Source organism: Chiloscyllium plagiosum, chromosome 1 (genome assembly GCF_004010195.1).
Source record: "Chiloscyllium plagiosum isolate BGI_BamShark_2017 chromosome 1, ASM401019v2, whole genome shotgun sequence".
In the NCBI taxonomy this organism is placed as follows: Eukaryota; Metazoa; Chordata; class Chondrichthyes; order Orectolobiformes; family Hemiscylliidae; genus Chiloscyllium; species Chiloscyllium plagiosum.
The window spans coordinates 152,187,562-152,212,432 of record NC_057710.1 but is presented as its reverse complement, the minus strand read 5'-3'; the positions used below and the strand labels follow the sequence as shown (position 1 = coordinate 152,212,432).

General features: G+C 40.7%; 1 protein-coding gene across 1 annotated transcript in view; it reads left to right on the top strand.

The window, feature by feature from the left end:
• The window catches only part of LOC122555119, a 212,980-nt gene that overhangs the window by 30,127 nt on the left and 157,982 nt on the right, over window positions 1-24,871 (top strand). The gene's annotated exons all lie outside the window — the stretch shown is intronic.

Genomic DNA, 24,871 nt, shown 5'->3' with positions numbered 1-24,871 from the left:
CCTTAGTTCTGGAGATCAAGAATTAGAATCAGTTTTAGTAGAGTTGAGAAATCATAAAAGTAAAATGTTGCTTGTGGTATGATTTATAGCCCCCTCCACCAACAGTAACTATGTTGTGGGACAAAGCACTGGGGGCTTGTGAGAAATATATGGCAATAATCATGGGTGGTTTTGATCTACAGGTATATTGGGCAAATCAGATTGATAAAGATCAATTGGATAATGAGTTCATTGAATATTTTTAGGATAGTTTTTAGGACAGCGCAATCTGGAACCACTCACAGAACAGACCATCCTCGGATGTGCAGTATACCAAGATTCATTAATGACCTTATAATGAAGGTGCCCATATCAGTGATGATAATTTGTTTTAATATCCCTTTCAGTTTGGACAAAAAGAATGGATCCAAGATGCATGTTTTATATTTGGTTGAGGTTGATTATAAGTGCAGGAAGACAGCTGGAACTGGAAATTTGAGTTAAGGGATTTATTAGTAAACTTCAGTCACCATAGTCCCAGAGGACCATAGTGCTGCTGTCTCAGTAGCTTAATGGGCTGAAAAGCCTTTCACTACTCTGATTTTGTGTGTTCCTGAGTGTTATCATCGAAGAAGACCTAAAATATTTAAGGCAAAAATAATCTACTTGTAAAAGCAAATTTCAATGACTTCGGAAGGAACCCAGCACAGATAGTTTGTACAAGGTGGTTGCAAATTACATCAGAGACAGCGCAACAGAACACATTCAAGGAAGAGATAGCTAAAGGAAGAAGAAGAAGTTTTAGAGGAAAGTGAGGAAAATCTTTTTCACCCAGAGGATGGTGGGAATGTGAAACTCACTGCCTCTAAGGATAGTAGACGTAGAAACTCTGGTAATTGTTAAGATGTTTTTGATCTGCCCTTGTGATGCCAAGGCATACAAGGCTATGGGCCAAGAAATGGAGAGTGAGATTAGGATATTTAGGTGGTTGTTTTTGACCTGTGTGGACTTGCTGGGCCGAAGGGGAGATCGCTATGATTCCATGTTCATTTGCTTCATTCCTTAGGCAAACTAGGCATGAAGGGAAAAGTTGGAAATAATGATAATGTGTCCTGGACGAAATTGGAAATAAAAGTTAAAATAAAACAATAAAAGGAAGCTTATGACTATTTGGAAGGGCTTTCAATTAATAAGGAGAAGGTTTATTGAAAGTACAGGAAGGAGTTGAAAAAAATTAAAATGCGAGGCAAAGAGGTGATGTTTAAATCTTGAATCATTTTCTAAACATATAGACCATGTAGTTATTTTAATTAACCTGTTAATACATGTGAGACTTATAATGTAATACATCCAGTGCAGGTGAGACTTTAATCCAAACTGTCTGGCTTAGAAGTAGGGACACTACCACTGGGCCACAGCAACTCTTGTCCATTACACGCCTTCATTTGTATGAAGAATTTAAACTCCTGTGTAAATAATAATCAGGTACTTTGATCACAGCATACGTTTGTAGAGCAGTGCTACTTTCCTTTTATTTTGGAAAGCCTATTGTTCCACGAATCAAGGCAATTTGATTGTTAACACTTTATTCTTAAAGATGCGCAGCAAGGCACCTTGGATATTCCATTTCTGCTGATAAGCATAAAGGCACTAGCAATATGTGCAATGGGTTTCAGACCTAACTGCTGCAGTAATTAACTAAACGTCTGCCAAATATAGGGAATGAGGCTGAGGCCACTAGTTATTTGAAATGATGGTGCATAATCATCACTCCTCCCCCCTCCTCCCCCCAACCCCACACGCCCCCATACACCTGCCATCTATTGCCTGAATGCCAGGGAATCAGGAATGCCCCCAAATCACAGGGAGTAATCATTACCCCCTTCCCGGTTTCCGCCACATAACAGTCTAGCCACAGTGCTTCCAACAAGTTATTAAAGATATGTGCTGTGTGCCAGAAACTTATATACATCTACCTGTGTACACCATGTCATAAAATCCATGTAATTTGCAACATCAGCCACAACACTTTATTTAAATGATGTATATTATTTTGATTAATCCTTTCAATATTAAACTTACTACGCGGTTTACAACATAAGACATCTTTTCTGAACTTTGTGCATACTGACTCTTAAATTCAGCTTGGTGGCAGTGCTGTTCTTTTCTCACAAGAGCCAAAAATAGCAGTTATTGAACACACACACAATTAAATAAATTCCAAGTTAATTTAGACTCGGGTTTGGACGTGATTCCAAAACTCAACTCCAGTACATTCAATACTGTACAATTCAAGCTGTCACAGAGAGTTAGTATAACGAGGTTCTGTGCTTCTCTATGGAGAGTAATTCACAGTCCTTTGTACAGTGTTTTCAAGTTTAGCTGCATTAACAGGAGGGCTTAGAATAAGAATTTAGAGAGGTTATTTTGGGGAAAGGGTGAGAACAAGTGCTGCTGTGCCAGTAAGAATCTGCTGTTAGAGAATCTGCAATTGTGGGATTAATTGATGATCGTTGTGATTTAAACACTTAAATTCAGACTTGCATGTTTAATATTAAAGTACGGATTAGGACCAGTTTTCATGAAATGGTATAGTCGTCACACAGCATTTCCACTGAAGCTGTGATGTTCCACTTAGCTATGCTTGAGGATGGTGCAGAGAGCTCATTTATTCTTGGGTGCAGCATTAATGGTTCCTGGTGAAGGAGATATAGCTGGGAGGGATAATCTGTACTGGGGGGGAAAGAAGCCAGAAAGGTAAGTGATGCAACAGACCTCCCCCCCCACAATTCTATATAATTGCACCATCAGTAACATCACCAGATCCCCTTTAGGGATCTCACAAGGATATGGGGACAGGGGAGTTCCCGGTGTGCATTGTAATACTTTGATTCAGCACCTACCTGACAACACATGGCTCAATAGCTGATATGATGCAAAGATCCCAAATTTAGTCAAATCTGACAATACCTGGGTTATTAATTCATCTAAGCAAAAACAAGCATGTTGTAGCTGGATGAGCACTGATTACAAATGAGTTGAATTTCTGAAACTTTTCCAATGTAGTTTAATATTACTGTGGGGTATTTTTGGAGTTATCTTGACGAGTTGCTGTATTTTTCTAACAGGGATGGCAGAAGGCAGTAGCTGACGTGTGCACACAGAGTGCAGCAGATGAAGAGGCAGCAATGATAGTGCCTCTGGAGGGTGAATTTTGAGTAGGGAGGGAGAACAGCATTAACGTTCCAGCCAGTTTCCAGAGCATCACTGGTTCTGCAAAAGCCATACGTTGTCCTCTGCTGAGTTTCCCCATCTCACAGTGTTTACAAAGATCAACTTTTAGTTTAAATCTTAAGATGTTGGAAAGAGGGTGCCTGCGGTTTAAGCACTCTCCCTTACTTTACCTTCTTTGCAGCTGCTGCTCCTTTCAAACTGCGATGCCTCTGATTGACCACTCAGCTTCACGAGTCTGCCTGTCTCTTTAATTGGACAGTGACCTTACCATTGGCCATAGGGAAGATCACAATAAATGACTGATTTTCTTGGGTCAGTTTTCTGAAGAGCATTTGCATGTGTCGGCAGGGCTCATTAGCTTGCAGAGAAGCCAACGCTCTGAGCTGCAGGAGGACAGAGAGAGATGGAGCAGAGACTGGTGAATTGGCAATCACTCCATAATTTCTGCAAGATTGGAGCATTGAGAAGAATGGCAGCTTGTCTGGCAGATCAGCTAATGAACTTGTCACCTTGTTGTGCATGACTGTTCAGCATTCTCCAAAGTTAAAAATCGCACAACACCAGGTTATTGTTCAATAGGTTTATTTGGAAGCTCGAGCTTTCGGAGCGCTGCTCCTTCATTAAGTGATTGTTGACAACCACCTGATGAAGGAGCAGTGCTCCGAAAGCTAGTGCTTCCAAATAAACCTGTTGGACTATAACCTGGTGTTGTGTGAATTTTAACTTTGTCCACCCCAGTCCAACACCGGCATCTCCAAATCATGACAGCATTCTCCACATAGACATTCTCATGTGAATCCTTTGCAGCAATAATGTAGACTCATAAAATCATACAGCACGGCAACAGAGCCTTTGATGCAACTCATCCGTGCTGACCAGACATCCCAATCTCACCGAGTCCACATCGCTCTCAACCTTTCCTATTCATATACCCATCCAGATGCCTTTTAAATGTTGTGTTGTACCTGATTCCACCACTTCCTCTGGCAGCTCATTCCCTACGTGCACCACCCTCTGCATGAAAAAGTTACGCCTCAGGTCCTTTTTAAGTCTTTCCCCCCTCACCTTAAAACCTATGCTCTCTAGTTTTGATCTCTCTAACCATGGGAAATAAGACCTTGGCTAAACACCCTATCCATGCCCCTCATGATTTCTTAAATCTCTATGAGTCACCCCACAGTCTCCAATGCTCCGGGGGAAAAAAAACCCAGCCTTTTCGTTCTTTCCCTTTCGCTCAAACCCTCCAGTCCCGGCAACATCCTTGTAAATGTTTTCTACATCCTGCTGTACATTACATTGGCAAAAGAACCATCTTTACTGTGGCCTGTTGCAACCCATTCATGTCCAGTTGTGATGATCTTCAAACTGGCCTCCAAGGTAAAATACAGTGCCAGTGGCTGAGCAGGCAGCTCCAGTGGGGGATCAAGCAATGAGGCTATACTGTGCTGTCACTAGTGCTGTGCAGTTGCTATCTTTGCTCTTTCTTGGGTCCTCTGGTGGACACATGGTAGTTTTTGGATGGCTGAAATCAGGAGAGGATTGCTTTGAAGGAAGAGTTAAAAAAGACAAGGTCCACAGTTACACCATCAGTGGTTTATGTCAGATAATAGAATCAGGCTAAGCTATGAGTTCAATAGGAGAATAGGCAAGAACCATCATCTTCAATATTCCCATCGAGTTTGGAGGTAGTAGGCTCTGTTGCAGATGTTACTGTGAGGGAGAACATCATCTTTTTCATGAGGCATAAGAAATGTAGACATCTTTGTTCATTAACAGCTGGAGGTACAAAAGGAATTTTAAAAGCAAGAGATAGAGATGAAAGGCTTGAATTTGAGGAAAAAGTGAGAAATACGTTCATTAACATATTAATGAATTGAAACCTGCAACCCGTTCTAAAAGATGAAAGACTTAACAGAAATCTAGCTTTGTTCAATATATTGTTTCAGTTGCATGACACTGTAATCGTTTGCTATAAATTCTGTGTCTTATGATCCTGCTCTGCAGCCACCTGATGAAGGAGCGTCGCTCCGAAAGCTAGTGCTTCCAATTAAACCTGTTGGACGATAACCTGGTGTTGTGTGATTTTTAACTTTGTCCACCCCAGTCCACTGCCAGCACCTCCACATCCTGATTATTTATGCAGTTGGACTCTTAGGTATCTTTCTCAGGGAATCACAGAGTTGTTCGCTACTGCCAGGACCTTCCGGTGTTCATGCCATTCCCACAACATTTAAAGCCTAACTGCATCCCCACTTCCAAAGCTGAAAGCCAGGAACTGGCCCTCAAATTGTAATGCTCAACTGGTGTCAATATGGACATGGTCCAGAGGGAATGAAAGTTCGCTCCTCGCTTTGCGGGTAAGGACTTAGTGGTCCTGAGCAGCATAGCAGTGGAGAAAAGGGGGCAGTCCTTTTTCCTGCAGACTACCACAGGAGGACATGCCACCAGACCACCCCAGCCTGGATCCAATTTACAGATCAGATCAGGTGAAACAGGACATCCAGCTGTGCAGGAAGAAGGTAAATGATCTTCTGGGCTCAGCAAGAAGAGGTGCCACCATCTTCTGTCTGTTACCTCACATTCATAGGACCATCACTCACCCTAACTCTGCCACTGTACACATCCCATCTTCCAACAAGGCTCATGGATTATCATTCAGAATTGCATCTTTCTTGCCTCTGCTTTTTCTATTCTTTCACTGAGGACACCTGACTACTTCCCCTGTTCCTGTATCACTGCTAATTCCTTTCTCTGTGTCTGAAATGTCTTTTTTTTTAGATGTATCATTTTGAGCTAGCATTCTCTGACTTTCTCCTATTTTTTCCCTTTCTTTATCCATATCTCTCCTAAATCTCTAGTTCCAGCCCATAACTATTATATTTCTCAATTTTTCCTCAAATTCAAGCCTTTTCATCTCTACCTCTTGCTTTGTAAATTCCTTTTCTATCTCAAGCTGCCTCAACTATAATTGAATCATTGCTAACTTGAGTGACTTATACTCTGTATTTCCACGAATTCCAGATACCTCACCAATATTTTAATTGTCTGTGCCTTCTTAGCTTTGACATGACAATTCCACCTAATTTTTTTGCCACTTCTATCAATTAGCTTTTGTCAGATCTTGTAAATCTATTATGAATAATTCTTCAGGACGATGTTAATAGTTACCAATGCCATCTTATTTTACAGAATGAGAAGCTTGGTTTGATTCTTGACTGATTGATTGATTGATTAATCTTTGCTGAACCATCAATCCTATGTTGTCCTTGTTCAAATTATCGTGGCAAAGAGCCTCCTTTTGTCATGGCTCATTTGGTGCTAATAGTTGAACTCTACCATTCCACAAGCCATAACAAATATGTATGACTCAACTTAAACCACAAACCTCAACTTACCTGTCTGGATGCAATCTAGAAACAAAAGACACACCATGATTTATAATGCACAGAAGTTACTATTGGTTTTAAACATATATTCTTTAATGAAAATGACAAAAGATAGATTATTGATTATTAAATGACTGCTGTTAAACTAAGCTATCACAAAGGACATACAGTTTATTACAAATATTATGGTGGAAAACATATACGAAGAACAAAGAAAATTTACAGCCCAGGAACAGACCCTTCAGCCCTCCAAGCCTGAGCCAACCCAAATTCACTGTCTAAAGCTGTTGCCCAATTCCTAAACATCTGTATTCCTCAGCTCCCCACCTACTCTTGCATCTGTCCAGACGCACTTTAAATGAATGAATAGTCAGGCAAACACAGTTCTTTATCACAAGTCTAGACCATGGAGGTAGAATGGGTTGTTTTTACAATCCTCTTGATTCATATTTTAATTATTGGTTTAATTCACAGGCTGATTGATTCGAACCAGGATCATTCCTTTTGCTTTGTTGTCAAATTCTTCCTTTCGGTATCTCTCTCTTTTCAGCTCTTTTGTATAAGAGTAGGACACTCAGATGTTTCCTCTGTAAGCTATTGGAGGAGTCTGTTCATAGTCTCATACATTTGTGAAGTTTGCCAGTTGAAAAGTCAATCAAAAGTCTGCTTCTGAACAAGTAACAGGCAGTGCCAGTTTGTCTGGACACACGTTGACTCACTGTTCCAAAAGAAGTTACGTTTATTTTACATGGACATTCCTTGCATTTATTTTTAAAGGGAGGCTCCATTTCTCTATTTTTAATCCATGGTCTAAAACGAGAAGATGTGGCTTTGATACTATTGTCACTCGGATAATTATCACCATTTCTTCTTCCCTGCCCCAAAGTCCAAACCTGTTATTTTGAGATGATTTAGAATTCAGATTGGATGTCCCAATTTGGTTTGCTTATTTTCCACAGTAGATTTATTCTTCTCTACCATGTTAGGAAGTGCTCTGATGGTCTGTAGGGTATTTGATATTCTATCATTATTTATGTCCTTTGGTACTTGGTCTCACTTGTGGCTTGAATAAGATCAGTGTTTTCCTGTTTCTCCTAAATGTCAGTACACAGGTGTACTGACTATATATAACATTTGGTGAATCTGTTCCGTAAGGATTGTTGCCCCCGATTGCCTGTTCTTTGCTAATTAACAGTTGTTAATTTTAAATCTGAGATTTTTTTTGTTCAGCGAATGTATTAAAGGATGTGGAGTTCGTCCAGCCAGATCTTATTAAATGACGGAAAAGCTCGAGGGGCTGAATCGCCTACTCCTTTTCCTATGTTCCTATTTTCAAACCTGGTGATAAAGTTGACAATGTTTTTGCCCTGTGTCTTGAATTAGGCCACTTGTTTTCTTCTGTGGTGCTTTTCCATCTCTTTGACTCCCGTGGTCCTGAGATGTTATGTTCGGTCTTAGATTGCACCTTAATATCACTGTTTCTGTTTTTAGTCTTTTTTCCCCTGAACATATCTATTGTTCATGGGTACTGATCTGTAGCTCGGGAATGCTATCGGACGTGACCAGCTTTGTGGTTTTAACCAACTTTCTGGCTTCTCCACTTGACTGAGGTAGAGAACTGGGGCAGCACGGTGGCTCAGTGGTTAGCACTGCTGCCTCACAGCACCAGGGTCCTGGGTTTGATTCCCACCTGTCTGTATGGAGTTTGCACATTCTCCCCGTGTCTGCGTGGGTTTCCTCCGGGTGCTCCGGTTTCCTCCCACAATCCAAAGATGTGCAGGTCAGGTGAATTGGCCAGGCTAAATTGCCCACAGTGTTAGGTGCGTTAGTCAGGGGTAAATATAGGGTAGGGGAATGGGTTTGGATGGGTTTTTCTTCAGAGGGTCGGTGTGGACTTGTTGGGCTGAAGGGCCTATTTCCACACTGTAGAGAATCTAATCTAAACTTGTCACCAAGTTGATACCTGTCTGTGAAGTGAACTTTCTGAATTCCTCATTCACAAACTGAGGTCCATTAACCAAAATCATTTCTTTCGGGAAACAGTGTTACAAAAGTTTTGAAACTTCATTCCACCCTGAATATTAGCCTCCCAGGATTAAGTAGTTTTTCTTTTGGCGTTGAATAAATGTGTTGTGAATCTCTCCCAAGGAATTTCTGGAAGAATTGAATATATAAATGGCCCCATTGACATCTGACTGTGGCTACTTAAGCTTTTTGTGGCATAGTGGTTGTGTGTCTACCCCTGGGTCAGAGGTCGAGGGTCAAATGCCACTTGCTTTGGAAATGTGTTGTAGCATATTTAATTGAATCTCATTACATAACATATCCTTCGATTGTTCAAAGTTCCACTTGCAAGAAGATGGGGATCAGTAAACTCAATTCAGAGTTGGGTTTAGTCATGTAAATTTTGCTTCAGTTACAGTTTATTTGGCAGAATGGATTTTCACTAAAAAAACATAAGATATGAGTTCAAAAAGATGATAGAACACCATTATGAAAAATAAATAGAATGTAGTTTATTATTGGTAAGCCAGTGCTGTAAAAGAGATTGTTAATAATACAACTGTTTAAGAATTTCCCCTTTCCTTCACCAATCTCCCTCCATGTTTCCACCTCTCTTCACCAAACCCTTCCCTGCCTCCCACCAACCCCCCCACTTCACAAACCTCCTTCCCTCTTCACTAGCATAGTCCTCCCCTGACTCCCATCTTCTCCCTCCTCCTGCCTTACACCTCCTTCCATCTTCTTCCCATTTCCCGTGTGGGGCAGTGGATGAAAAGGTGCTGAAAACTAACATGTACCTTTCCACACAGGCTCTCTTGTCTGTTGTGACCCACCGTTTGGGAAGCCCAGCTTTACTGTGGGGAGGTCTTGTATGAGTCTGACTGTGTTATCGTCACTATTTCAGAAACAGGTAGGGTCAAGAAGCTGGTTTGTGATGCAGAGAGACGCCAACAGGGTGGGCTCAATTTTGGCACTGGCTGAGGTCTCAGCTACTCAACCTCACCCCTCACTCAGTTCTTGTTGAGGGTCGCTGGAGTAAATTGTAAAGCCCTTATTTATCAGCTTCTGAAACGTACCTGTTGATCATCACTAGGACTAAATCAGATGCAGTCAAAAAAAAATGTCGTTATTACTATAGTAAGCATTTCCCCTTCCCTTTACTAATCTCATTCTGTCCCCCTTTCAGCAAAGCTCTTCTCCATCTCCCCCTCTCTTCACAAACCTCACTCCCTCTTCACCACAATTTCCCCTCTCCTCATTCCCATCTTGTCCCTGATCTCAAGACCCTCAGGTAAGTAATTTGATGCAATTGCCATAATTTTCCAAAGTTCCTTAGGTACAGGGTACATTTCAGAGAACTGAAGGACTACACATGTTCCATGAGTGTATGCAAAGATTAGTCCAGTGCCCAGTAGCAATGGGAAAATTTTTGGAAATGATGATTTAGTGAATAATTAACAGTGATGTGGACAAATGTGGAATGATGAAAGACAACCAGCATGGAGTAGCTAAAGGCAACTAATTTAATTTAGTTTTTAATGATGTAACATGGATGATTGATTTGGTGCAAGTAGACTTCCAAAGGGCATGAGATTAGGTGTCAGGTAATGAGCTTTCTGGCAAAGTTACAGCTGGTGGAATAAAATAGAGACACAAAATTGGGATACAAAGTTCCTTAATTGACAGGATAAAAAGTAGTAGTGATTAGTTGCACTCTGAATTGGAGGGAGGTATATAATAGGGTTTCCCAGGAGGAAATATTAGGGACACTGCTTTTCTTTACCTGGATTAATGATCTGGGCTTGGATTGGCAGGGCACAATTTCAAAATTTGCAGGTAATGTAAAACCTGGAACTATTATGCACTGTGATTAGATTTGAAGAAAGTATAGACATGCTTCTGGACATAGGATAGTTGGCAAATGAAATTTGATGCAGGAAGCATGAAGTGATTTATTTTGATAGAAGGATGAAGAAAGGCAATATGAAGTAAAAGATGTGAACTCGAGAGAAGATGTGCAAACAAAGGAATAATCACAATTGTAGACGGCACAAGCTAGAATGAGAACATGGTTAAAGCATTTAGGGGCCTGGACTTCATAGGTAAAATGTAAAAGTAAGAAAAAATAGATTCCCTACAGTGTGGAAACAGGCCCTTTGGCCTAACAAGTGCACACCAACCCTCCGAAGAGTAACTCATCCAGACCCATTTCCCTCTGACTAATGCACCTAACACTATGGGCAATTTCCCATGACCAATCCACCTGACCTGCACATCATTTGGATTGTGGGAGGAAATCCACACAGACATGGGGAGAATATGTAACCTCCACACAGACAGTCACCCAATAAAGGAATTGTACCTGGGACTGTGGCGCTGTGAGGCAGCAGTGCTCACCACTGCTGCCACCGTGCCACCCTCAAATTATGCTGAAACTTTATAGTATACCTGTTTGGCCTCAATTGGAATGATCTTTCATTCTGGGCACCACCCTTTAGAAAGATGTGATGAGCTTTAGCAACAGTGAGGCCATTTGTTCCATTGTGACTGTGCTGACTCTCCATCTGTAAATTAGTGTGTATTATATATCAACCCCTTTCCCATAACACTCAAAATGTTCTCTGTTTGAGTGCTTGTCCAATTTCCTTTTGAAAGCTATCAGTGAAATGCCTGCACCACCCTCGAAGGCTGTTAGGCATTCCAGATCTGAACCACTGACTTCATTTAAAAAAAAGTTTCCTTTTGCCAAACACTCTTAAATTCATGGTTTTGACCCTCCCTCCCATACAATAGTTTCTCTCTGTCTAATTCATTTTGATTGCTTATAATTTCAAACAGCTCTAACAAGTTGCTTATTAGGCTTTCTGTCATGTAAAGGAAACAGCCTCACCTTACCAATCTGTCTGGGTAACTGAAGTCTCTCATCCTTGAATCATTCTTGTAAATATTTTCTGTATCTGGATTCTTCCTTCCAAAATGTATCACTTTACATTTCTCAACATTAAGTTCTATCAGCTGCTTGTCTGTCCAATACCCTGGACTGTTTCTATCATCTAGAAGTTTATCACTATCCTCATGGTCTGAGTACTGACAGCTGGGAGACTGAGCAGTATACCTCCTCAGTCTGAAAAGCAAATGTTCATCACTATTCTTTGTCCCATCACTGAACCAACTTCAAATCCATATTGATGGTGTTCCTGTTATCCCACAGGCTTCAACATTGTTGACATGAAGCCTATTGTTCTAATAGGCTTCTTCTTCAAATATGTTTTGCAAGTCCATGTAAATTATCATCCATATTATCTCATCAACTTTCCCTGTTACCTCATCAAAAAATCCAATCAAGTTAATTAACAAATTTTAACATTCTTTTTGGTTTCCATAGTTAATCTACGCCTGTGCAAATACCTATCCATTTTCTCCTAGATTCTCATTTCTAAAAGCGCTCCCACCACTGATGTTAAACTGAGTGGCCTAGGCTTTAACTTTGCCCTCTTTTTGAACAAAAGTGCAATGTTTGCAGTTCTCCAGCCTTCAGCCAAGACTACCTGTATCTAAAGAGAGTTGGAAGATTATGGCCAGTGCCTCTGACAATTTCCAAACGTGCTCCCTGAGATTTTCCAATTTGTACAGTCCCATCTTGGTAATATACAGTTTCCCAAAGTTTCTTTTTTATCAATTTTTGGCCCATCCAGTACTCAACTAATTACTCGTTCACTATGATTTTGGGAGCATTTCTTCCTTTAATGAAGACAGATGAAAGATGTAAAACAGGGAGAGTGTGGGTAAGTGGCATTGAAATGCCCATCAGCCATGATTGAATGGTGGAGTGGACTCAATGGGCCGAATGGCCTTACTCCCATTCCTATTTCTTATGGTCTTAAATATTTATTTATTATCTCTATCATGTCTCCTCCCTTGCATGTGTAAATATGTTTTTTGGTCCCTAATCATCCCACTCTTTTTCTTACAATGTGCATGCTATTCATATGCATTTAAAGATTTATTAGATTCCCTTTTATGTTAGTTTCTACTATCTACTCATATTTGTTTTTGCTCCTCTTAGTTCATTTTTCAGTTAAAATCTGTGCACTCGGTGTTCCATCTGATTCTGACTTGTATTAAGACCTAATATATGTAATTTGCCCCATTTTCTGCTTCATATTATTTCTCTCTTTGTCTAAGGATCTTTGGCTTTGGCTGCCCTGTTTTTTACTCTTCTGTAAATGTAACTAGACTCTACCAGAATCATCGTGTCTTTAATGGCATGCTGTTAATCTGTTACAGTTTTAGCTGTGAATCTTTGATTCCATTTTTTTACCGCCTGAATTTGGTAATCATGTTGAAGTTGGACATTTGCAAAAACTGCTGCTTTTCTTGCTTGCTGTCCCCACCCCTAACAGCTGCAGTTGTATTGTGTTAGTAATGATTTGTTGGTATTACTTAACCAAGGAAACCTTGTGGAACCACTGCAAATGAATCAAATTGCATTTGTTGTGTGCATTTTCTTTATTGAAGCTCTTGGATTTCTCTGTCAAAACAATGTGCATATATACCAATTAAACTAAGTGGGTACACAATTATGTTTTGCAACACAAAGCATTGTATCTATGAACTTTTTTGTAATCTAATGTCCATAAGTTACTTCTGTCAATGTTAAGAATTTCGGAGCCAAATTTTATTGTGTTACAACTGAGGTTAGAGGGATGTACTGCTTCCTTCATTAGTCCCACTCCTCCACCGGTCACAACAAATTTCAATTTTAATCAAGTTAGTAATATGGCCAATTATACACATTTCAGACTGTGCCCGGTTCATTATTAAAAACAAGTTAGCCAGGTTTCTTCAGTCAACAGATAACTGGTTTATTACCAAAAGCAAACTTGATCAAACAAAGATTATTGACAAAGATTTGGTTATGTATATGTGTTTATCATCACCTACCCTTTTCTAAAAAAAGAAATAGCACTTGCTGTCTGAGGAGAAATAAAAAATAAACTCTGTGGTATGTAATCTTTAAATACTTTGGCAAAACAATAGTTAAACTTGTTTAAGTGAAAGCTAAGCCACAGATTGTCCCAATGGTGTCTGCTTCCAAAGTTATTCCCACACACACACATGATGCTGGCACTTAAGTGTCTTCCTGCTACATTTGTAGTTGTCAGGATTACCAATGCAACTCTCTGCAGAGAGTGGTTGAGGCTAAAACACTGAATGTTTTTGATAAGGCACTAGATATTGTTCTTAAGGCTAGAGGGATTGATGAGTATCGGGGGAAAGCAGGCACAGGGTACTGAGTTAGATAATCAGCCATGATCATATTGAATGATGGAATAGGCTCACAGCACTGAATGGCCTTGTGCTATTCTTATTTTCTACGTCTCTATAAATTCTTATTGCTTTAGAGGCTGAGATATGTTCCGAGAAAATACTCTTTCGGGAGCTCTTCCCAATGTAAAGATGCCTAGTGAGTTTTGAGATGATTTGTAGCTCAGATTGAAGTTCTCTATGTAAGTTTGCTCTCTGAGCTGGAACACAGCTTCATGCAAGTGAACTTGCCAGCTCAGCGAGCAAACTTACATACAGTAAAGATGTCTTTTAGTGGGTTTTCAGCTCTCACAGGCGCATCAAATTCCAACTCTGAATGAAAAGGGATAGTGCCTGTATCCCACTCACAAACTGAGTGACCTCTGTGAAAATTCTCCAGACTGGCTCTATCCACACTCCCTGCTCCTGGTGGGTGCAATATGTTTTCTGTTATACCTGTGCCTTTTTTTAAGCAAAGTGTTTAGATTACCCCACAGTGTGGAAACAGGCCCAACCAGTCCACACCGACCCTCTGAAGAGTAACCCACCCAGACCCATTTTCCTCTGACTAATGCACCTAACATTATGGGCAATTTAGCATGGCCAATGCACCTGACCTGCACATCTTTTGTGACTATGGGAGGAAACCAGAGCACCCAGAGGAAACCCACACAGACACAGAGAGAATGTGCAAACTCCACGCAGACAGTGGCCTGAGGCTGGAATCAAACCCAGGTTCCTGGCACTGTGAGGTAGCAGTGCTAACCACTGAACCACTGTGCCACTGTGTTCATTGTGTACAAGATTTATTTATGTGACTCTTTATAATTATTTAATAATTAACATTTGGAGCACATCTCCTCTTAACAATTGAACAATGGGACAGTATGAGCTGGATGGCAAGAAGTAAGAATTGCAGTAGCAGTAACCTTGAAGGGATCCATTATATTTACAGAAGGAAAAGAAAGCCTACTCTCCCAGTGAGAAACAATTAACAGCTTCATTCTGTGATGCAGAACTAATTATTCCTTGAAAAGGTTGAAGAATCTGTAATCATTTTTAAGGATATTAAGACTATCTTTTAACAATTTATATCAGTTGTACAGGGCTCAATTATATTTTTCTTGACTAATAGGAAATACTGCTTCATGTTATTTGATGCCCCTTGATCTGGAAGCAGTACCAGCAAGAAGAAAATTAAAAATGATGTTATAAGACCATAAGACATAGGAGTGGAATTAAAGCCATTTGGCCCATCGAGTCCACTCTGCCATTCAATCATGGTTGATGGGCATTTCAATGCCACTTACCGCACTCTCCCCGTATCCCTTAATGCCTTGCGAGATTAAGAATTTATCATTCTCTACCTTGAAGACATTTAACGTCCCAATCTCCACTGCACTCCGTGGCAATGTATTCCCCAGGCCCACCACTCTCTGGCTGAAGAAATGTCTCCTTATTTCCATTCTAAATGGACCCCTCTAATTCTAAGACTGTGCCCAGGGGTCCTGGTATCCCCACCTGATGGAATCAAATTCCCAGCGTCCACCCTTTCCAAGCCATGTATTATCTTGTAAGTTTCTATTAGATCTCTCCTCAACCTTCTAAACTCTAATGAATACAATCCCAGGATCCTCAGTCGTTCATCGTATGTAAGGCCTACCATTCCAGGGATCATCCGTGTGGACACGCTCCAATGCCAGTCTGTCCTTCATGAGCTGTGGGGCCCAAACTTGGACACAGTATTCTAAATGGGGCCTAACCAGAGCTTTTATATGGCAGAGAGTGACAAGGAGAGCTGGAGGCAGTGGACGCTGAGGGGGAAGATTGTACCTCCATGCCTGTTAGGCCTACTCTGCTCCTCTGCTAAATCTGTGAGGTTGCAGTAATACTCTTGGGCATATATGTCAAAAGACTTCCTAAAGTACTCCTGACATTTTCCATAAATGTTATACCTGCAGTCAAGGTATCTGACCCTATAAATAGTACTGCTTTATGGTCCTTTTGCTTCAAGAGTAGTCAGTGCAGGCCTGGTCAGCTCCTGCAATGTTATCCTGAAACACAGCTTGGTAAGTTGTCTAACCTCATGATATTGCCTTTTCCATATGATGGGCACACACAACTGCTTAAACATGGCATGTAGGCTGCACAGCTAGTGGCTTGTGCTGTTGTCTACTTCTAAGGTTTTAATACACAGGATGCATCACAGCACTAGGGCTATGCTCATTTCTGTCTACACTGTCTATGCCCCTCACAATTTTATACATCACAAACACATTCCCTCTCAGTTTCCCCTTCTCCAAGGAAAACAGCCCAAGTCAATCCAATCTCTGATCAGAAGGAAAACTGTCCAGCACAGGCACCATCCTGTTAAATCTCCTCTGAATCATCTCCAGTGTAATCATATTCCTCCTAAAGTGCATGATTCGGAACTGCACACTACTCTAGCTGTGGCCTAACCAACTTCTCGTATAGTCCCAGCATCACCTACTTGTTCTTTACCTCGATGCCTTGGCTAATAAAGGCAAGTAATCCATATGCCTTCTTAACCAATTTTACTACCTGTCCCACTACCTTAAGGGACTAGTGGACAGGCATCAGGTCCTACAGTTCATCCCAAAGTCCTACTGCTTATCCTGTACTCCTTTGCCTTATTTGTCCTGCCAAAGTGCATCACCACATACTTATCTGGATTGGATTCAATTTGCTATTGGTCAGTCCATCCGACCAGCCCATCTATATCTCCCTGTAATCTAAGCCTATCTTCCTCACTATTTACCACTCACTAATTTCTTATGTAGAAGCAACACTATGGGAATGAACATCCTACTGTTATGCTTCAGATATATAAATTCTTAAAATAGATGTGAAGTGAAGGGATAGTGCTTTGAAAGTTTGCAGTTGGTGTGAGGAATTCAATGGATTATTTCGCTGTTGTAAAATTCAATCGATCTGAGGAAAGATTGTTGGTGAAGTCATCATTGTGTATTGATCCCACCTGAATAAGTTATAATACCATGAATTTCTCGAAAGACCCTAATGTACTACAATTCCCAAGGCACATTTTGGGACTGATTGTCAAACAAGATTTGATGCAGAGCTATGCAAGATGTCAGGATGTGACAGAGAGAGAGAGAGAGAGAGAGAGATGGGGAGAGAGAGAGAGAGAGGCAGAGAGAGGCAGAAAGGTATAAATTGGTCATTCTTGAGTTTTAGGTCCTGGAAGCTGAATGCTATGTTGCCAATACTGGGGAGAAAACATCTGAATCAAGAGGCCAGAATTTGAGGAGCACTATTGCCCTGGAGGAGGATCTAGGGAAGGATGAGACTGAAGTGATTTGTGAACCAGGATGACAGTTTCAAAATTGCGGCATTCGGCAACTCTAAACTTTTATTCTGTTTACTTTGAAAGAGTTCAGGAGAGAGATTGTGGTGTAATCATGATGTCAGTGGACTATAAATCCAGAGGCCCAGGCTAATGCTCAGATATCACAGTTCAAATCCCACCACAGTGCAAGTTAACTCAATTAATAAAAAAAATCTATAATTTAAAGTTTGCAGTAGTAAATATAGAATTAACGTTATCATCATTAGAAAATGTGGTTCATTACATTCCTTTGCAGTAAGAAATTTGCCACCATTACCTGACCTGGCCTACATGTGACAACAAGTGCTAGCCTTCCCAGCAATCTCTACATCCCATGAAATAACAAATTAAAACAAAAAGCATTTTGTTTCGCAATGTCTACTCACCATCTTCAGTTTTGGGAAACATTGAACGAAAGGTTGAGCATTATCATGTTTAAAATGTAAATGTGATACAACAAATTAGGACAGGACCAGCACTGATGGAATGCCTTGTTTTTCTCAAACCACCGACGTCACTGTGTCAAAGTTGAACCCTTCTCCTTTCCCCTTTATGATCTGTCTGCAGTCTTTGCTATAGTTGAACACACCATCCTTCTTCCAAATCCTCTCCATTGTCATCAAGCCAGCTGAGACAACTGCCACCTGGTTCTACTCTTATCTATTTTATTATAACCAAAAAAATCACTTACAATGGATTCACTTCCTGATCTTATGCCATTACATCTTGCATCCCAAGGATCTATCCTAGCCCCTCTCTTATTTATTGTTTATAACTCTGTTGTCTAGCTACTGGTTCCATGCCTCTGTCTAGTCCATGATTCAGCCAGTCTGTTTCCCACTTCTGGCCTTATGTGTTTCAGTGTCATATTTTTGGTTAAAATATTCTTATGTTCTTGGGTATGCTATTGCATTAAATGTACTGCTCAAGTGTTAAATTGTACATTTTTTGGGTCATTTTCAGGGGGAGTGACTGGTGTTATGTAGATAAAATTGATATTTGGTGCTTTCTGACACAGACTATCCTTTTTTATCATCACAGCGGTAACTTTGCTTCTTTGCACAGCCATTAGCATATCAAAAGCAGCAGTTACCCATTTTCCATGTCGATATCCAATGGATAAGCAAGTGACTAAACCATCCTGATCTTATCTTCTCTCTATCACATACAATAAATCTTTCCAACCAGCTGCATAATCTGACTTCTGTTACTCCTGAATTCACTCAAACTTTACCGAATAATGTTGAGTTATGGAAACCGCAAATAAACCTGTTGGAGTATAATCTGGTCTTGAGAGTGTGGTGCTGGAAAAGCACAGCAGGTCAGGCAGCATCCGAGGAGCATGAGAATCGACGTTTCGAGCATAAGCCCTTCAGCAGGATCATTCCCGATGAAGGGCTCCGGCCCAAAACATTGATTTTCCTGCTCCTCCGATGCTGCCTGATCTGCTGTGCTTTTCCAGCAACACACTCTCTAATCTGATTTCCAGCATCTGCAGTCCTCACTGTTTCCTAGTTGATTATAACCCAGTGTTGTGTGATTTTTGACTTTGTCCACCCCAGTTCAACACTGGCACCTCCACATAATTCCTATTAATGGGCAGTATGGTGGCTCAGTGGTTTGCCCTGTTGCCTCACCAGCATCAGGGACCCTGGTTTGAATCCATCTTTAGGTGTGTGTCTGTGTGGAGTTTTCATGTTCTCTCTGTGTCTGCATGGGTTTCCTCTGGGTGCTCCAGTTTCCTCCCACATTCCAAAGATGTACAAACTGGGTCAATTGACCATGGTAAATGTGGGATTATGGGAATAGGATCGGGTGCTAGATCTGTGGGGCTTGCTTTTCAGAGGGTCAGTGCAGACCCGATGGGCTGACTGACCTCTTTCTGCACTGTAGGGTTTCTATGAGTCTATGAATCCACAGATTCACTCATTGTGTGAATCAAACCTTTACAATTTCTAAAACACTCGAACCTGCAGCTAGTCTCCCTCTATGGTTGCAGTTCCTCACAGAGATCGGTCCATCCAACCATTTTGATTGATGAGAGAGAGAGAGAGAGACAGTCTTAGTTCATCTGCCTATCTTAATCAAAAAGTGATGAAAAAAAAAGTGCAGAAAGTTGTCTTAAAATGGACAGGTTTAAGAACTGCAATAAAATGTGGTGCCTTCATCACAATACTCACCCTTCAATCAAATTTGTATCCTGGTTGACTGAATTTAGTTTCTACCCAGCCTCGCATCTCGGTGAATGACAGTTTGAAGATGGTGGTTTGATTTCTCTTGGAAACTCTGAATCGATAAAATTGGGAGGGAATATGATTTTGATGATACCAGCTGTCCCACAGTCATTGAACACGTTATGGAGTAGAGGTAGGGGTTTTCCCCTCAGTTAGTATGACATCCTGGCCAGAGACCTAACAGCCAGTCAGATTGACCATTAGCTCTCTAGTCTCAGCAGTGCCATACAGTCAGTGGTTTCTGTTTGCACTGCACTTGCTCAGGGCACAGGGGGCTTGTGGTGGAGATAGGAAGGTATGTCATGAGAGGGAGAGTGGGGTTGGCGCATGTGTTGGAAAGGCTAGTGGGGTTGTGGAGGTAGGAAGCAGCAAAGGGGGGGGAACAGACTGGGGGTTGGGGGGTTAGGGAGAGATGCCCAGTTCAAAAAAAGGGCTTGTGATTGAGATGTCTTTCTTCCACTGCTGACTGGGGCCTGAGCAAACCTACTAACAAAGCATTTCTCCCATCTCTAAGCTCTCCCCGCCAGTCTCAAAATGGTGACTGGTTCTTGAGGACCTCAAATGGAGCAGGGGCAGGAGTAAGGTCAGGTGCAGGAGCAGGGTCAGGGGCAGGAGTAAGGTCAGGTGCAGGAGCAGGGTCAAGGTCAGGGGTAGATAAGTTGTTCTTCACTTTGCTAATGTCATTAAGTTTCCTCTAGGAGTGGCTAGGTGACACTAAGGCTACCAGGCAAATTTTAGCCCTATCCCTGCCTGTAAATCTGTTGACGGGGCCCATAGGAATGTGCTCTCAGAATGATATCTTGAGGGGTGGAGACTGAAATGTGTGTTGAGAATTATTGGGGATGGTGCTTGTAGGTTAGAGAGGAAAAGTATGAACTGCTGTTACAAACAGGTAATCTTTCACATCTTTTTGAAGTTCTTTTCTCTAGAAGCATAATCTACACGAATAAATCTGTGCTATTGTAAAGGACATTTCTACACTTCTCTATAGTGGCTAGAAGTGTGCAAGAAAAGTACTTTTTTTTCCTGCGAATGTTGAAATGCGGAGGAAGATGATGCAATCCAAACCTATTAAGCATCTTTTTCATATCTTTCTAATCTCAGATGAGGTTGAATTTTAGAACCATGACAGATTTTCATCCAGTATTTTTTTCTCAGTGCTTGGATATCATCTGTTTTAAAATAGTCAGAGCGATAAATTGTTGCTGACAAAATTAGCTGCTGCAGGTCCTCTATTATACTATTTTTACAATTGTTATTTATTTAACTGCTTTAAGTATATCAGCCATCTTTTAAACCTGATGTGTCCTTTGGAGTTGTTTACTGGTTGCCATGGATTGGAGGGTGGGTGGGGGGGGTGTGATCTGTTTTCAGCATTTGGCTGAGTAACTGATGTGGTCATGGCATTTGTCTTTTAAGCATGACTGAGATGAAGGCTGAGAAGCAGCTTGTTTATATTATCAGATAACACCGTCGCCAGCATGTGGAATTCAGGTCTGGGTCATTTGCTGCCACCAAAGTTCCATCTATCAACTACCTAATTATCGATGGTCAGGGATATAATACTGGCAAGACAAAACATTCGAGGCAATTGTCTTTTCCAACAAAGTAGTTTATAGCTTGACAGCAATAAGTGACGCTATGTTCACACGCTAGGCATAATTACAAAGGATGTTCAAGTGCTGTACGGAATTATTCTGCTTCCTTTGTGTACTGGTGCCGAACTCAATTGCCTCTTCCCAATGTCTGTGTGACATCATCAGGTTAGATAGCACTCAACATTGCCTCTAAACTGCTGTGTGCAAAGCTGAACCCAGGTTCTGCACATTGAGTTTGACGTCAGTACATTGATCACAGCGTTGGCTTGTTTCCAGATGTTGCAGCCACACATGGACCTTGAGGCCTGTGCACACGGGAAGTAAATTAGAGGGATAACTGGTGCAACTCAGCATTCCTTCAGCATCATTATTTTATCTGACACGTTGAAAGGAGCTGTGACAATTTACTGCTGAAAAACATTTAACACGGCAGCACTAGGAAGGATTAGTTGAAATGTCAGGAGTCCCTTAGACCTCCTGATCCTGCTTCCTTTCCATTGTATCACAAAGTTAATCTGATCTTTGAGCAGATAGGCAGGTCTTATACTGTTCCCATATGATTGAGGAGCTATGTGCATCCTCTGTGTTAATAGGAATCCAGGGTGCGACATTTCTCACTACTGCACCACAGACTGTGGAATGAACTAATAAAACTTCTATCTTTATGTTGTCCATGTTTTGGATACTTTGACTAATTTCTACATAAACTCATTTTACTCATGTATTAGTGAGATAGACAAAAGGATCAGAGGCGACCTGCAATTCAATGCAATTTTATTCACAAAATACACTTAAGACACCGAAGGGGCTTAAAGGCCAAATTACCTAAAATCCTGCTCCTTTGCAATAAAACCTCAATTCTTACGTTGATTACTGTCCTAACTGCAACATTAAATCTTTGTTGTAATCCTTATCTAAACTATTACTGGCTACTAAATGGGCTCTGAGTACTATCTGTGCAGTTAAACTTGGCCAGGCTGAGTAGTTGGCTCAGATGTACTTGGACTCACATATCTTTCTCCCTCTCTCTTTCTCCCTGTCCCTTTCTCTCTCGTTCTCTTTCTCTCTTCCCCTACATCCTTTTGGAGGCAGGAGAAAAAATGTTCAGTTTTGTTTTATGGCTGGGGTAGGAGTAAGAATGACAGTAGAACCAAAATGAAATTATTGAGAAATTCAGAAATTCTAGTCAAAGTCAAGCTATTGGTTACACAATTGTGCGTTTCAGGGACAATCAGGCAAAAAACAATGAGCCTGTTAACAATTCCTTAATGAGGTTGAGAAACTAAGTGAAGAAATGTAAATTTGAAGAAATGCAAGTCTGATAGATGAACTTATTTCACATTTTGCTCATCCAGATATGCGGAAAATGTTGAACTTGAAAAAAGACACACTCAAAATATTTGCCAGTAGTAACTGACCGAGCACATGAACAGGTAGATGAAAATGGTAGTGACCCAAATGATTAGTCTTGGTTAAGTCAGTAAAAGATAACTGGGTCAGTGCAATGCATAGCAACAAAATAATGCACACCAGGCAGGGAGAAAGATATGTAATGGCTGTGGCTAACCACATAAGTTCACAGACAGAATGAAATGTCCTGCATAAGGATCAATCTGCAGAGCCCGTGAAAAGCCGAATTACTGGGACAGGATTTGCATAACAAGGAAAGTTAAAGATCAGAGTTGCCAGAACTACGTGACAAATAAGAAAAGAAAGAATCCAAAACATCAATTTTTTGGGAGATGACGGTGTGTTTGAGGATGTAATAAACAGGAGCCATACACTTGTGTGAAATGTCTGGATGTAAAAGTTCTCAGAGAAAAGAAATTCATAATTATTCAGTTTGGGAAGAAAGTGAGAAATAATTCTGAAAATATAAGGCTGACACTTGTTATTGAAGAACAGTGTAATATCATCCTGCTCAGACAATGCCAGAAGTTATTTTCTGAAAATTTCAAGCAAAATAGATGTCTAAAGACAGTGCTGTGAAGCTGACAGCATATGGTAGAACTGAGATTCAACAAATATGAACAACCCACATCAAACGGACAAACAGACAACTGAGGCAGGTTGTTCTTCTGGAAAGTTTCCATTGTATCAGGGAGCTGAACAGTTGCAACTTACCTCAATGCAGCATGGATTGAAGGAGGCATCACTGAGGTACACATGTTAAAAAGTAGCCTCCAATCAGAATCAAGAAAATGATTCCCAGAATTCCTGAGCCTACAGACTGGGTAAATTATTTTGTTGTGAGAGATAATCTGCAAAATCAAGTAAGTTGTATGAAGCCAAACATAGAAATTTTCAAGCCCATTATTGAAAAACACAAGGAGCTCTTGACAAGAAAGGAAAGAGAGCTAATTCAGAAAGTTCAGACAACCAGATTGTCTACAATTTACAGCACTACAAGATGAAAACGCAGAGCTAGACAATAAAGTCATTGAGCTGGAAAGACACAAGGCCACTAACTAGTTGTGACAAGATTTTTGTACCCACATGCTGCCATCAGCTTTTAGTATATGCTTACTGTCACTGTTCTTGCACCTACGTGCTACCACCATGATGCTACTTTGTGGTTGTCTATATGTCAGATCAAATAGCACATTGACAGATAGCTCTGAAGTCAGCTGTCTGAAATATATTTCCGAAATTAAATAATTATAAGGCTACAATATCACAGACTTACACAAAGACACTGGCTTTATTTGCTGAAGTTACTGTATAATACACACATTACTCACTCAGAGTGACTGAAGTCAAGGTAGGTACCTTTATACTGCAATGTCACATATCATGATGTAATATAACAGTTTTAAACATACAGGCCTATCTGATTTGGAGTCTGTGCCATAATATACAACAATTATTGGTATATTATTCCAATATAACAATGATTTACAAGAGATGAATGACTTAGGAACTGTATGCTCATACTTGTGAAAAGTCAGAAATCATCCGATACCCAGATTATAGTACAACAGGTTTATTTGAAATCAGTCTTTTGGAGCGTATCCTCTTCCTTAGGTGAAGTACATTTGTGTAAATATAGGTATCCAGAATGCTACATTACTCACTGCTGATCTACAGTCTTTAGATCAAACTCACAAAGTATCAGTCTGCGGTAAATCATGTGATCTGTGAAAAGCATTCGATCAAGCTGAAGCATTTGTGTTTAATATTGTGGTTAGGTCAAACTTTTGGTAGCCATCAGACAACATATGAGGGAAGCAAGGTGCTACTTTCAATATGCAGATTTAGGCCTGTGATGTCATCAGAGTGCCATCTGCAATTTCTGCCTGACATCTTGAAGTGAATGAGGTTGGGGACACAATTTTACCTTCTCCACCAGGCAAAGCGTTACGACAGTGAGATCCTAGTTTGGAAAATGCCTAGAAGTTGAGTTTTGAATTTGTTGTTTCGGATACCTTGGGGCCACCATATCCCTGTGGGCCTCAGACAGAAGTCATGGGCAATTGTTTTTGAACTGGCTACTCCCTTCTTTCAGCCTGATTTCTGTAAGATCCTTCACTAAATTTCATGAGCCATCACTTTGTTAATATCAACAGGGCCTTCATGCCTTCTGCCTCCTGCACCTGTAGGTTATCCAAACTCCCTGTTCCCAATTAAGATCTGGTCATCTGCATCTGGTCCTTTTTGTAAAATACAGTAAGCAAAATAAACAACTTGGCAATTGATATGTATGGAAACTAGAAAATGGGAATACAGTTGGGTTTAACATTTCAGGATCTTTATACTGTAGCA